The sequence below is a fragment of the Anabrus simplex genome, chromosome 6 (genome assembly GCF_040414725.1).
Source record: "Anabrus simplex isolate iqAnaSimp1 chromosome 6, ASM4041472v1, whole genome shotgun sequence".
NCBI classification, from domain to species: domain Eukaryota; kingdom Metazoa; phylum Arthropoda; class Insecta; order Orthoptera; family Tettigoniidae; genus Anabrus; species Anabrus simplex.
In genome coordinates this window covers 225848997-225862972 of record NC_090270.1, presented here as the reverse complement: position 1 = coordinate 225862972, position 13976 = coordinate 225848997, and the positions used below count along the sequence as shown (strand labels likewise).

Sequence of the window (13976 nt, the reverse complement as noted above, 5' to 3'; positions counted from 1 at the left end):
ACAGTAGTGGCTTTACGTCGCACCGACACAGATAGGTCTTATGGCGACGACGGGATAGGAAAGGCCTAGGAGTTGGAAGGAAGCGTCCGTGGTCTTAATTAATTTACAGCCCCAGCATTTTCTTGGTGTGAAAATGGGAAACCACAGAAAACCATCTTCGGGCTGCCGACAGTGGGATTCGAACCCGCTTCTGAATTTTCAGACATGTCACTTCTTCTTCTTAATCTGTTTACCCTCCAGTGTCGGTTTTTCCCTCGGACTCAGCGAGGGATCCCACCTCTACCGCCTCAAGGGCAGTGTCCTGGAGTTTCAGACTTTGGGTCGGGGGATACAACTGGGGAGAATGACCAGTACCTCGCCCAGGCGGCCTCACCTGCTATGCTCAACAGGGGCCTTGTGGAGGGATGGGAAGATTGGATGGGTCAGGCAAGGAAGAGGGAAGGAAGCGGCCGTGGCCTTAAGTTAGGTACCATCCCGGCATTTGCCTGGAGGAGAAGTGGGAAACCACGGAAAACCACTTCTAGGATGACTGAGGTGGGAATCGAACCCACCTCTACTCAGTTGACCTCTCGAAGCTGAGTGGACCCCGTTCCAGCCCTCGTACCACTTTTTTAAATTTCGTGGCAGAGCCGGGAATCGAACCCGGACCTCTGGGGGTGGCAGCTAATCACACTAACCACTACACCACAGAGGTGAGGCATATTACTAAGAATATAAAAAACACTGCACTGAACAAAAGAAACACTTTTTGAATCAGTTGTTTACAAAACTAGGAACATGCGATTCCAGAAACACAACAATGACAACAAAAACAGATGAACAGCTGGTTATTCTGGATTTAGAAGAGCAGCGCCAACCGGAAAGGTACCAGCAGTTTATCGCAGAAACCAGCCAAGCGGTGTCACTTAACTGGTTTCTGAACTAAATACGAAATTCAACGTAATGCCTGTCTATTATTGGACGACGTTTCTTGACTGGTTTCGACACCAAAATGTGCGTATAACCCATTTTTCCATTTTTTGGCACTTGACTGCTTTCTGAAATCGATTCAATTAAGGCCACGGCCGCTTCCTTCCCACTCCTAGCCCTTTCCTGCCCCATCGTCGCCATAAGACCTATCTGTGTCTGTGCGACGTAAAGCAACTAGCAAAAAAAAAAAAAAAGAGATGTCACTTGAAGAAGAAGGATGTATGAAAGTGAGAAGCCCGGCACAAGTAAGTGGAAATAAAGCTAAGACTCAGCTAAGGGCTCTGTGGTCGCCAACCCAGACTTCCAAGTTCAGAGCCTATGGGGCCCGCTTTAGTCGCCTCTTACGATAGGCAGGGGATACTGTGGGTGTTATTCTACTACCCCCACCTACAGAGGGAAGTTGCAGTGCCCCTCAGCTGTTGCGTTCTTTACCAGCACCGTTTCCGAGTTTCATAACGGGTAGGTATACAAAACCGTCGTTTACAGTCCTTTTATTTTTTGGAAATTGGGTTATCCAACGTAAGTGGAATAACTCACAGGTCAGATAGGTCATTCCGGTGAGCAGCGTTGCTATTGGCTAAAGCGCCTGACGTCACCGAGAGCGAGAATGAAGTGGTATATTTTTGAGCTTAGTAGTTACTCTAATTACACTCCACTCAAGTCATGAAATACAGAACTAATGGATATTTAGATGCTGTAACATTTATTATTTAAAACTTATACGAAAACATACGACTTCAAATCCGTCTTTGTAAAGACAAAGAGACTCTCACAACGGCTCGAAAGATGGAACGCAGGCCTTCTGCCCCTTGGCAGGCGGTGGTATTGGAAGGTCGACACGTTAAAGAACTCTTGTGGGACAACATTCCGGCACCTCTGTGTCTCCGAAAACAAGTTATTTTATCGAATTCAAATTTTAACACAATATGCAATGGGATGTTTTATACATTGTTTATATATTTCAGAACTGTTTGTTTCCAAGAGGAAAAAACTGTTACAAATTTGTAAGGCTCCTTTTTTACTCAGGGTTGTTGGAAAATTCCGTTCTTGGTCGCGTTATAATATATATAATATTTATCGTATGTCCAAAGTGTCACTGTGTGACTAAAATTCGTAAATGAATTAACTTCTGTTATATCAGTTTGTATTTTCATTGGATAGAATTATACGAATTATGTATCACTGACTAGCCGGTACAGGGAAAGACGTGAGGCGGGGACGGGATTGATGCTCTACTTCATTTCAACATCGGAAACAGTGTCCAGCGTGCTGGCCTTTGGTCACAGGGGTCCCGGGTTCGATTCCCGGCAGGGTTGGGAATTTTAACCATAATTGGTTAATTTCTCTGGCATGGGGGCTGGGTGTATGTGTCATCTCCATTTCAACCTCATCACGACGCACAGGTCGCCTACGGGAGTCAAATCAAAAGACCTTGGCGAGCCGAACTTGTCTTCGGACACTCCCGGCACTAAAAGCCATACGCCATTTCATTCATATTTGTCGGAAACAGTACCTTATTTTGACTGTTTTGCTCAGCACTAACCCATGCTCAATAATTTCCTGGAATGTTTCGCATTCGGTACAAATGTCAACACCATCAGCTCCGTGCAAGTACTGTATCACAACTTCCTGGTGACAGACTATGTGACGCTGGAGGGTGAGAGGGGAATCGCTCGCTCGGCCTTGGCCTGTCTTACTGCCATTTTTGCACCCGCGATGTAACTATCAGTGGAGTTAGCTGTCGACAGCAACGAGGCTAGTGGCGATATTTTGAAATAAAATGTGAATCTAGAACTGACTCCGGCCGCCTCTTAAAAAGGAACTCCTTTTATGTGCTTCGGGATGGTACGAATCTTTTCGTATGGTATTTATAGTTTGAGTCGGTTTTCTAAAGATTGTAAAGGCCAACTTTTCTTCTTTTCTTTCGACTGTTAAATCAAGGAAATTTAGTTTTTTATTGTTCTCGGTTTCTAACGTAAATTTTATGAAAGGGTCCAAATTGTTGATCTGGTCTAATAAATTAGTGCTACTATTGATTTGTTCATCTATAATTGCAAAGATGTCATCGACAAACCTTAGCCAGATAATGATACCTTTTTCATCATTTAAAATTTTATGTTTTTCTAAGTGATCCATGTATATTTCAGCAAGGATACCTGACGCTGGAGATCCCATAGGGAGACCACTTTGTTGATATACTGTGTTATTGAAGGAAAAGTAATTATTGTTAAGTGTAAATTCTAGGAGTAACATAAATTCTTCTATTTCATGGTTACTAAGTTTTCTGTGTGTCTTTAAGTTGTTCTTAATTATATTTAGAGTTTCTTTCGTGGGGATCGTAGAATACATATTAGTAACATCGAATGAGTTCAAGGTGAAAGATGGTTTTAATTTTGTGTTTTTAATAATTTTACAAAATTCTATTGAATTATTGATTGTGGTTTTGCTTTGGATAGTATAGTACGTTTTTAGAAAGCTATTGATAAATTTAGAGGTTTTATAGGAGGGGCTATTTCTGAAGTTAATAATTGGTCTTATGGGTGTGTCAGCTTTATGTATCTTAGGCAAAGCTCTTGCTGTTGGTAGTTTTGGATTCATATTAATTAGGTTTGGTATTTCGTTCTCATTAAGGATGAAATTAATGTTTTTAAGTATTTGTTTTAGTTTTTTTGGACAGAGTTAGTCGGGTCTTTTTTAATTTTTGTGAAAGTATTATCTGAAAAAAATGCTTCGGTTTTTTCAATATATTCTTTTTTATGCATAATAACTGACACATTCTTTTCTCGTTTCAGACTCATTTTAATAATCTAACCACAACTCAACTTTAACTACGGTTGTTTTATCAAGAGTTCCCCCGATAAACATACGTTAAGAAAATCTTGTATTTCTCCGATTTATCTTCAAGATTAACAAAATGTACACGTCTCCAACATAAAGAAGAACCTTATCGCCGATTTTATTTCGTCACTTGAACACTGACTTGTTGAATTTTTAACCAACATGAATGAACTTTATTTCATCATCATAATCATATGTTTTAATCTTCGTGCCATTCTGTCATATCTTTTAGCTTTTGTATCATAATAACATAAATGTGTTTTAATTGTCTTGCCATTTTGTCAAATTTTAGCTGAAGATGTTCCATAATCGGAACAAAACATGTACTAGAGATTAAGATGGTTTATATTATGTAATTAATAAACCTATTATACAGAAATTGATAAGTATTGGAAGGTGGGAACCTACTCATAACTTAACCTTAGTTGTCTAGCTGAGTCAAGCCAATGCAGCATTATTGCAGCATTTTCATATACAATGCATGAAGTACCTATTTATGTTTTCATCTAGGGCCAGCATTTGGTTCTATACAGAGCCATCAGTCTGTCATAATGGTTACTTACGTCCACCATTTGCCTGCAGGTGGTCCCATCCTATGCCCTTCCAAGATCCTTCACTGATATCTACATCGGATCACAGTTTATTCCATCACCTAGAAAAACTATCCATGTGAAGTGTTCACACAGTTTGTTTTATACCTCTCAAAATTGTTTCCGATAACACCTACATTTTTATTAACTGCATACAGTGATTCGGCCTTTCCTTTTCACCTTGGTGCTCGTTTCGCACATGACATGCCCATCTAAAGTACTGTACATCACCCTTCATTCTTTCTAGACTATACATTTGCTTCACCTCACCACAGTATTAAAAGGAACAGTAAAGCCTTGACTGAGGACACTACTATGTTTTAGACTCTGTCTTTTGAAAGTGTAAATTTGGATCTCAAGCCGGTTCACTATGCGTTCAAATCCAAGGTGCCCGCTAGTAACCTAAATTTGCTTTTACAAGTTGCTTTACATAGCACTAACACAGATAGGTCTAGCAGCAACAACGGGATAGGCTTTTAGGATTTTCTAGTATTAAAAAAAGGGAGTACATAAATTATTTTTCTAGAGTTGTAAGAACCACTTAGGCTATGTACTGTATAGATTTCTTATCATTTCCTCTCTCCGTCCATATATTTTGGCTAAAAAACTTCTTATTGCAAATATGCATTATTCTTACCGTGATATAGGTAATGTAAACCCATGGTGCTCTTCCCCTAATGATACTAATCGCAGACCCATGGTGTTCCTCACATAGTGGTACTCATCGCAAGTAACGTCAACTCATGGTGTTCCTCACGTGATGGTAATAATTACTGGTAATGTCACGGTTCCAAAAAACATCCCTTGGTCGCGCCTCTTAGTCGCCTCGTACGACACGCAGGGAATACCGTGGGTGTATTCTTTGTCTGCATTCCCCACCCACAGGGGTGTTGCCCCTTTTACGACAGACAGAGGATACCGTGGGTGTATTCTTCGTCTGCGCCCCCCACCCCACAGGGAATTCCATATAAAGAAAGTCAGGATTACAACAGATTTGTACACGAGAAGTTTGGTAAAGCTACTAAGGCAAAGAATGATTACTGAAAACTCTGATTCATAGCCTCTCAAATGGTACCGCAGCACATTCAAGGCAGTGATGAACTTGCATATCAATAGTGGTATTTGCAAACAGGTGGCTCTCTAGAAATGAAAAGCAGTCAACATTTTGTAGAAGTTGCTTATTGACTATTATGCTTCATGCTTAGTTTAAGTATCAGCCTTTGATATACCTAGGTGAAAGTATTTAGGAAACTTTAAGTTCTTCTTCAGACTGTGACAGTACAACATTGTTACTTGCTTACTGAAGCTCCATGATGGATGTTACAGAGGTCCTAGTCTTAGTATTATATGACCGCATTAGGCCTACACTAAACTGCCTTTGTAATGTTGTTAATGGATACAAGACATAACGTGTTCATATCACGAGAGTCAGATGCTGAGGAAAGTCATTCGAAAAGCATTAGAAACAGCTCCAACTTCAGTGTCAAGAACCTAACTGCAATGCCACATATATAGGCCAGACAATATGTAATTTCTACACAAGATAGACAGAACACAAAAATGTGATTGGAAACAGTCGGCACTCAGCCTTTGGAGAGCACATATGACAATTCACAGACATCAACACAGATCTAAAAATTTTACACACAGAAAATAAAGCGAAATCTTTGAATATTAAAGAAGCAATTGAAATTTACATTGCAAATAAAGATAACCACACCGACCTCAATAATAATGGCCCGGTGCAGGTCTTTCGAGTTGACGCCATATAGGCCTAGGCGACTTGCGCATCTGTGATGAATTCTAATGCTGAAAACGGCACACACACCCAGCCTCTGAGCCACTGGAATTAACTAATGAAGGTTAAAATTCCCGACCCGGCTGGGAATCGAACTTAGGACCTTCTGGACCAAAGGCCAGCATGCTAACCATTTTAGCCATGGAGGCAGTACCAACCTCAATGATCATACACATATAAAAAATTATCCCCCCACCTCTTTGCTCTACTTAATTAAATCCTGAACAACATTTTACACTTTTTGGATTAACACCTAATGAATCCAATAGAAGGCTATTCTGACTTAAATGTCTAGAACGTGGTTAGGATATTCTTATCCATAGTAAATTCTCTGAATTTATGCACCATCTTTCGCTACTCAAGATGATTTTTAGGTTATTATTTATCACTAAAAATAATGTCTTACAAGATAACGGTACTCTTTAATTTCATAAACTACTTTTATTTCATCAAAATCATTAACTTGCATTTACTCCCTAATTCACAAATATACATTATAACATGAAGAAGCAACATACCCCTCCTCTCTCCAACGGACAGAGTTATTGCCCAAAAAACTCCGCTCATTCCCCTATTTCCTCTCCCCTCTCTATGGAACAGAGTTCATTGCCTACAGAATTTTCCACTCCCTCCCCCTCTTAGCTACCTGGACCAGACAAGGACACTGACCGCATTCCAGATGCAGTTGCTGAAAGTAACAGATGATTATCAGCTTAGATAAGTGCAGAAATATTTCTATAAGTTAATAAAGTGACAGCTGAGGACTATTAAAATAATTATTTATTCATAACTAGCAAGATACCCGTGCTTCGCAACGGTATTATACTGAAATTTATAATTGAATGTTTATTGTTTTATATAAAATACGGCAAAATTCGCGATGTGACTCGTTTTCTGAGAGAATCCGCCAATATTCGCGATCTGACTCGTTTTCTAATAGATTACGGCAAGTTTCCTCCCACTTTTCAATCTTTCTGTCCAGCAATCGATTTCGTACTTCCCGGGCTAGGCCCAGGTATTCCACCCGGTCAGTTGGGTCCCTAAATCTTTGTCATCTTTTCCTATAAGCATTTTTAATATGGATCAAATCCTTCAGGAGATCTGGTGTGGTGTCGTCTTGGGTGCCTTGGCGATACTGAACCCGCGGCCGGACTGAATTCTCAGTCATTACCTGTCCAGGACACGTTTCCAGCGTGGTCCGCAAATTTGACGACTGTCCAGAACATTATTATTATTATTATTATTATTATTATTATTATTATTATTATTATTTTTATTATTATTATATGTTCTGGACCCCACAGCAAGATGTAAGACCGCTACATGGCGCTAAATTACATCTGCTGCCATTGTCATTGTTTCCAGTCATTCGACAGGGTGAGGAATGGAATGAATAAAGCCCCACCTAGCGGCGACAATAGGAATTATGCCGCTGCCGAAGTACTCCTCTGGGGCAATGATCGATGAATGACAAATGAAATGAAATATTGGACAGTGTTGCTGGAATAAATGATGACAGGGAAAACCGGATTATCCGGAGGAAAACCTGTCCCGCATCCGTTTTGTCCAGCACGAATGTCACATGGAGTGACCGGGATTTGAACCACGGAACCCAGCTGTGAGAGGCCAGCGCGCTGCCGCCTGATCAACAGAGGCTCCTTATAAGTACATTATGAACAGTAAAATCAATTGGTCTCACCTCCTTTTACACCCCACCGCCGTTAAGTTTATTTACCCCTCCGCCCCCAAAAAATTAAAAGAAGGTGTGTTTCTTTATGTTTAAAGGAGGTTCCAAACACCAATGTTCACGTCTATTACCTTCGGTTTTACCGAGCTCGATAGCTGCAGTCGCTTAAGTGCGGCCAGTATCCAGTATTCGGGAGATAGTAGGTTCGAACCCCACTGTCGGCAGCCCTGAAAATGGTTTTCCGTGGCTTCCCATTTTCACACCAGGCAAATGCTGGGGCTGTACCTTAATTAAGGACACGGCCGCTTCCTTCCCACTCCTAGCCCTTTCCTGTCCCATCGTCGCTGTAAAACCTATCTGTGTCGGTGCGACGTTAAACAACTAGCAAAAAAACCACCTTGTTTTGAGATATCAGTATCCCAATAAAAATAACTTTTTTCACTTCCTTTCACCCCCCCCCCCCCCAAGTGATTTTTCCGGCAAAAAATACTTGTTTCTTTAATAGTAAAGCCAATAGAAAAAAATCAAATTTCACGTCTGTAACATCTTCATTTTTGAGACATCAGTAGCCTAACTAAAATAATTCAACACCATTTTCAGTCGCATTTAGCCCCCCCCCCTCCACCCAAGTTGTATTTCTGAAAGCTAAAAATACACGTCTCTTTATTTTTAATAGAGATAAAAAATACCATTTTTCACTTGTGTAACTTGTTAAGTTTTTTGAGATATACTGTTGAAATTCTCATTTTGTAATTTCACCCCTTTTTAGTTCCCCTTAAGTGGAGTTTTCAAAAATAAATCACCTGTGTTTCTTTACATTTACGGGAGATTCCAAATACCCACTTTTAATGTCTATAAAATTTTACGTTTCTCAGATGTTCTGTAGATATAGTCATTCAAAAATTCACCCCAATTTGTCACTCCTGTTTAACCGCTATTAACTGGATTTTCCAAAAACAAAAAATACGCGTTTCTTTATTTTTAAAGGAGATCCCATATACAAATTTTCAGTTCTGTAATATCTTCAGTTTCTGAGATATATGTCTCCTCATTAAAGGCATTCAACCCATCATTCACCCTTTTACACCCCTCCCATTGGGATTTACAGAAAACAAAAAAATGCGTGTTCCTTCATTTTTAAAGGAGATTCTAAATACCCATTTTTACATCTGTAAACATTTAAAGTTTTAATATGTAGACACACTCATTTTAAAAATTCACCCCCCCCCCCCCATTATTTGGATTTTCCAAAAACGATAAAATACCTATTTCTTTATTTTTAAAGTAGATGCCAAATACCAATTTTCAGGTCTGTAATATCTTCAGGTTCTGAAATGTAAGCAGCCTCATTAAAGGCATTCAACCCATTTTTCACCCTTTTCCACCCTTTCTATTGGGATTTTTCGAAAACAAACAAATACATGTTTCTTTATTTTTAAAAAAGATTCTAAATACCAATTTTTACATCTATAAACTTTAAAAGTTTTGAGATATAGATCACACTCATTTTAAAAATTCACCCCCTTTTCACCCCCATTAATTGCATTTTCAAAAAACAAAAAAAATACGTGTTTATTGTTAAAGGAGATCCCAAACACCAATTTTCAGGACTGTAATATCTGCAGTTTATGAGATATAAGTATCCTCATTAAAGGCATTCAACCTTTTTTCACCCCTTTTCACCCCTCCTATTGGGATTTTCCGAAAACAAAAAAAATACGTGTTTCTTTATTTTTAATGAAGATTCTAAATACCAATTTTGACATCTGTAAACTTTTAGAGTTTTGAGATATAGATGCACACATTTTTAAAATTCACCTCATTTTCACCCTTCCATTAACTGGATTTTCCAAAAACAAAAAAATACGTGCTTCTTTTTGAAAGAGATCAAAAGTACCAATTTTCAGGTCTGTAATATCTTCAGTTTCTGAGATATAAGTACCTGTATCCTGATTAAAGGCATTCAACCCCCTTTTTACCCCTCTTATTGGGATTTTCTGAAAACAAAAAAATACGTGTTTCTTTATTTTTAAAGAAGATTCTAAATACCAATTTTTACATCTGTAAACTTTTAGAGTTTTGAGATATAGATACACTCATTTTAAAATTTCACCCCCCTTTTCACCCCCTTAGCGATGGAATATCCAAAAATCCTCTCTTAGCGAGCACCTACATCTTAATATGAATATAACCCCAAAATTTCATTTCTTTATGTCCAGTAGTTTTGGCTTGGCGATGATGAATCAGTCAGTCAGTCAGTCAGTCAGTCAGTCAGTCAGTCAGTCAGTCAGTCAGTCAGGACAAGTTATTTTATACATATAGATATCATCAACTCTCAATCACTGACAAGTTTATTCAATGTAAACAATATTGTATTTATATGCACATAATTTAAAGTGATGTGACAGAATTTGAGGATGTTCTTGTAAAACAAAACATGCCATTCTTTGTTTAACAGTGTGTATTTTGTACAGGTATGTGATAGTGTTTTGTGTGTTCTAATTAGTGTTTACAACAAACTGAAAGCTTTAAAGTTATATTAACTAAGTCAACACGGGAAAATATGGTTTCAATCTTAACAAATTTTTATTTCACTGTCATAAGCATGGATCAGTGGTGGAATGTTGGCCTCCAGACCAAGAATCTGCAGGTTCAAACCCGGCATAGGTAGGTACTCCAGTTTTTTAAGGACAGAGAAAAGTCTATGCAGCACTCCACGTCAGATGGTCAGCATCTAAAAGATCTCTGGTGATGCCTGGTATTTAAATAACAAAATGAATTAAAACTCAGTCATAAACCAACCAAGAGAGATCCATTTTATTCTACTATCCGGTAGGGTAAAACAGAACACTGAAACTGACATGCAGGCAGACAAAATGGCATCAAATTAAAATGCCTGCACATAGTAGTTGAGGCCATATTATTAATATTATATACTGTATTAGCATGTAAGGCTTCTATCCTTCTTGTCATCTTTAAAATATGGTACGCAGTAGCGCAACCATACTAAAATTAAAAACATGTTCTGAACATCAGGATACATCATTGTAACATGCAAGATGCCAAAAGTAACACATGTCTGTGTTGGTACAACATGTATTCAAACTGTGCACACTCACGTCTCACACAACGTTTGTAACAGAATGCAGGTGTATGGACTGTGGCTGTGAATTGGCATTAAGTAGTTTGAGGGATATACTAAGGCTTCTCATGGAGGACAGAACTGAAGGTAGGTCTCCCTCAAACAATGTACAGGATATGATAGGTATACAAGAGGGAGGGAATAAAACAGGAGAAGTTGTGGAAGACAAGTGGGCTAATGTTTTAAGGGAATGGAAATTAAAGGCTAAGGAGTCTAGTCAGGAGGAGAGTTCCTAAGAGGTATCAGTGATGAGCCAGTACCAGTCACTGCTGGTAGAACAGCAAAGGGAAGATAGGAAACAAGGAAATGTTACAGAGGGGGAAGTAATAGGAAAGGGAAATGCAGAGTATAGGAAAGGAAGAGGCAGGCAGACCAGAGTCATGACAGGGAGAGAAGTGAGGAGGAAGTAGGTTCTGCAGCCATCAGGGAAGATAAAGCAGACAAGAGGAGATCTAATGAAGTGGGTAGGACAGAGGCTCTGGTCATGAGGGATCCTATAGTTAGGCATGCAGGGAAAGTATGTGGAGAAAAGGGAACAAGGGTAGACTGTTATAAAGGAATTGGGTTAAGGCAAATGTTGAAAAAAGTAGAAAGTAAGGAGGAGAGTCAGGAGAAGACAGCAATTTTTCAAGTTGGTACCAACAACAGAAGGCAAGTAGGAACAGATACCAACATAGTTAGAGATAGACATGATACAGGCTTTTGGGTTTATGCCGTGTCAAGAAAATAAGGTGAAATTCTTTATGTTTCGCATCCATCCAGCACAAAAACAAGGCATTCTCATGACACTCACCAAGAGATTACATAAAATCAACTTCATGGTCCGTATTGCACTTTAAACAGATTCACAACTAAGTATTTCTTATTTTCCACCTTGTCGATACATTAGTTGCTTAATACAACTTATTGGTTAAAAGTAAGAAAAGAATATTCATCAGGACATATTCTCTATGGACTATTGTACAAGTGTTTCTTTGACAACCGCTTTCAATTCTAAAAAGAATTTACATATTTTCTCATGAGTATTTTGCTTTTAATGTTGTCATTTAATCTTCTCATGCTGTTTTTAAGGACACTTCGTCTCAAAGCACTGATACTTTGTTAATATATGAATTTTTCATCTAAACAGTGTTATGTGGCTGAAGATGTTAATAATATATGAAACATGTACCACTTTTAACCAATAAGTTGCCTTAAGCAACTAATGTATCGACAAGGTGAAAAATACTTAGTTGTGAGTCACCAAGAGGGCGAGACAAATTTGTGGGCCATCACATATCCAGATCGAGATGGACACGCTCAAAGTCACATTCAAGGGTAATGGTTACAGCGATTTGCAGATTCACAGAGCCCTGCATCCCAGAGAAACGACCAAGCAAAGCTCACAGAAGGAAGAAGTGAAGGGAACTGCCTACCAGCCTTACATTCACAACACCACAGACTGAACTGCCAAAGTCCTCTGCAAACACAATATAAAAACCATGTTTGGCACTGTCACTAAAATTGCCTGCAGTCTGGGTAAAACCAAGGACAAATTGCCCCCACTTTTACATCCAGGTGTAAACAAAATTCCCTGTACTTGTGGTAAGGTATACACTGGCCAAACATGCCGGTCCATTGGTATCGTATCAAGGAACATGAACGAAATATTTGTCTCAACCAGCCAGACAAATCAGCAATACCTGAGCATGCTCTATCATTGGGTCATCATGTTGTGTTCCAAGATGCTCGAGCTCTTACCCATACTAGACCCTACAGGTCCAGGATTATACGGGAAGCTGTGGAAATAAGTGGAAATCCTAACAGTTTCAACAGGGACACTGGCTAGCAAGTAATACGGGGTTGCCAGCCATTAAAGATTTACGTAGGTAGTTCCCTTCCCTGTCCCTTCACTATTGTTATTTCGTTTCAGTGTTTTCCAAATTCTTATGTTCCTCATCGCCAGATGTTTCATTCCAGGCTTGTGTCAGTGACATACTTTCATATGTATGTACACCTGTTTAAGTGACCCTCTCAGACTGATTCTGATGGTTCCATCAGCTTCCGCTTCGAACGGTAGCGCAGTACCGCATCCAGTGAGCCACCTGGTGACGAATGTACGTACCACGTCCACTTTTATTATAACGTCTACATTCAAACCTCATTGTTTGAGAAGCCTTTCATGTGAACAGTTGAGATATTCTTCTGAAGACAGACACAGGTGTAGAATATATGGGAAGTGGAAAGTGTTTGTAGAAGATTTTATTTGTAAATCTTTTTAAGTAGCACTTACTGTATGATCTGGAGTGTTGTGCTAGAATATTTTATTTGTATTCCATTTAGCTACCTAACCAGTACAGTGTAAGAAATATTGTTCTACATAGGTTGGTTGTAACTAGTAGATTACATTTCTATATTTACTGGAACAGTCCAGAAAGTTTGTGACATTTTTGTGATGCGAATTTTTGAACAGGGTTTGTTGGCGTTTGTTTAGTTATGCATTCTAGAAATTTGTTCTTACTATTCTGGAAATAGGAGATTCGCGATCGTATGTGTTTGAGAAAGTTATTTAAACATCGCGACCGAAGAAAGTGTTGTGATTGGTCAATCTGTGCAAGCTCCTGTATTCTAATTGGCTACTCCACGGCCATGTTTCTCTTTAAAAGGGGCTAGGCAGCATTTCGCGGGAGGTCTGAAGACTATGAGCCGTCTTGGTCTTGCCCTGCCAAGCCTGCCGTAGCCTGACATCGTGAACGTCTCCTCTGTACCAGAATGGGCTACCTTACAGTAAGCGCTGTTGTTTTCTGTCCGGCTTTAAGTTCCATTTTGATTTCTTTGGTGTAGCACAGAAGATTGCCTTAATCGCCACTATTATGTTGTAATACCAATATAATGGTCCGTTATTGGACATTATAAATTTTCCAGCTAACTCACTCTTGGTTGCCCGCGCTTCGCCCTCGTGTGCTAAGTCAG

The 13976-nt window shown here is 39.2% G+C and overlaps 2 protein-coding genes across 2 annotated transcripts in view; both read right to left on the bottom strand.

Annotated features, from left to right (window-relative positions):
* Positions 1-13976, bottom strand: part of LOC136876361 (galactokinase) — a 323016-nt gene that overhangs the window by 4703 nt on the left and 304337 nt on the right. The gene's annotated exons all lie outside the window — the stretch shown is intronic.
* Positions 1-13976, bottom strand: part of LOC136876363 (coiled-coil domain-containing protein 137) — a 63649-nt gene that overhangs the window by 27846 nt on the left and 21827 nt on the right. The gene's annotated exons all lie outside the window — the stretch shown is intronic.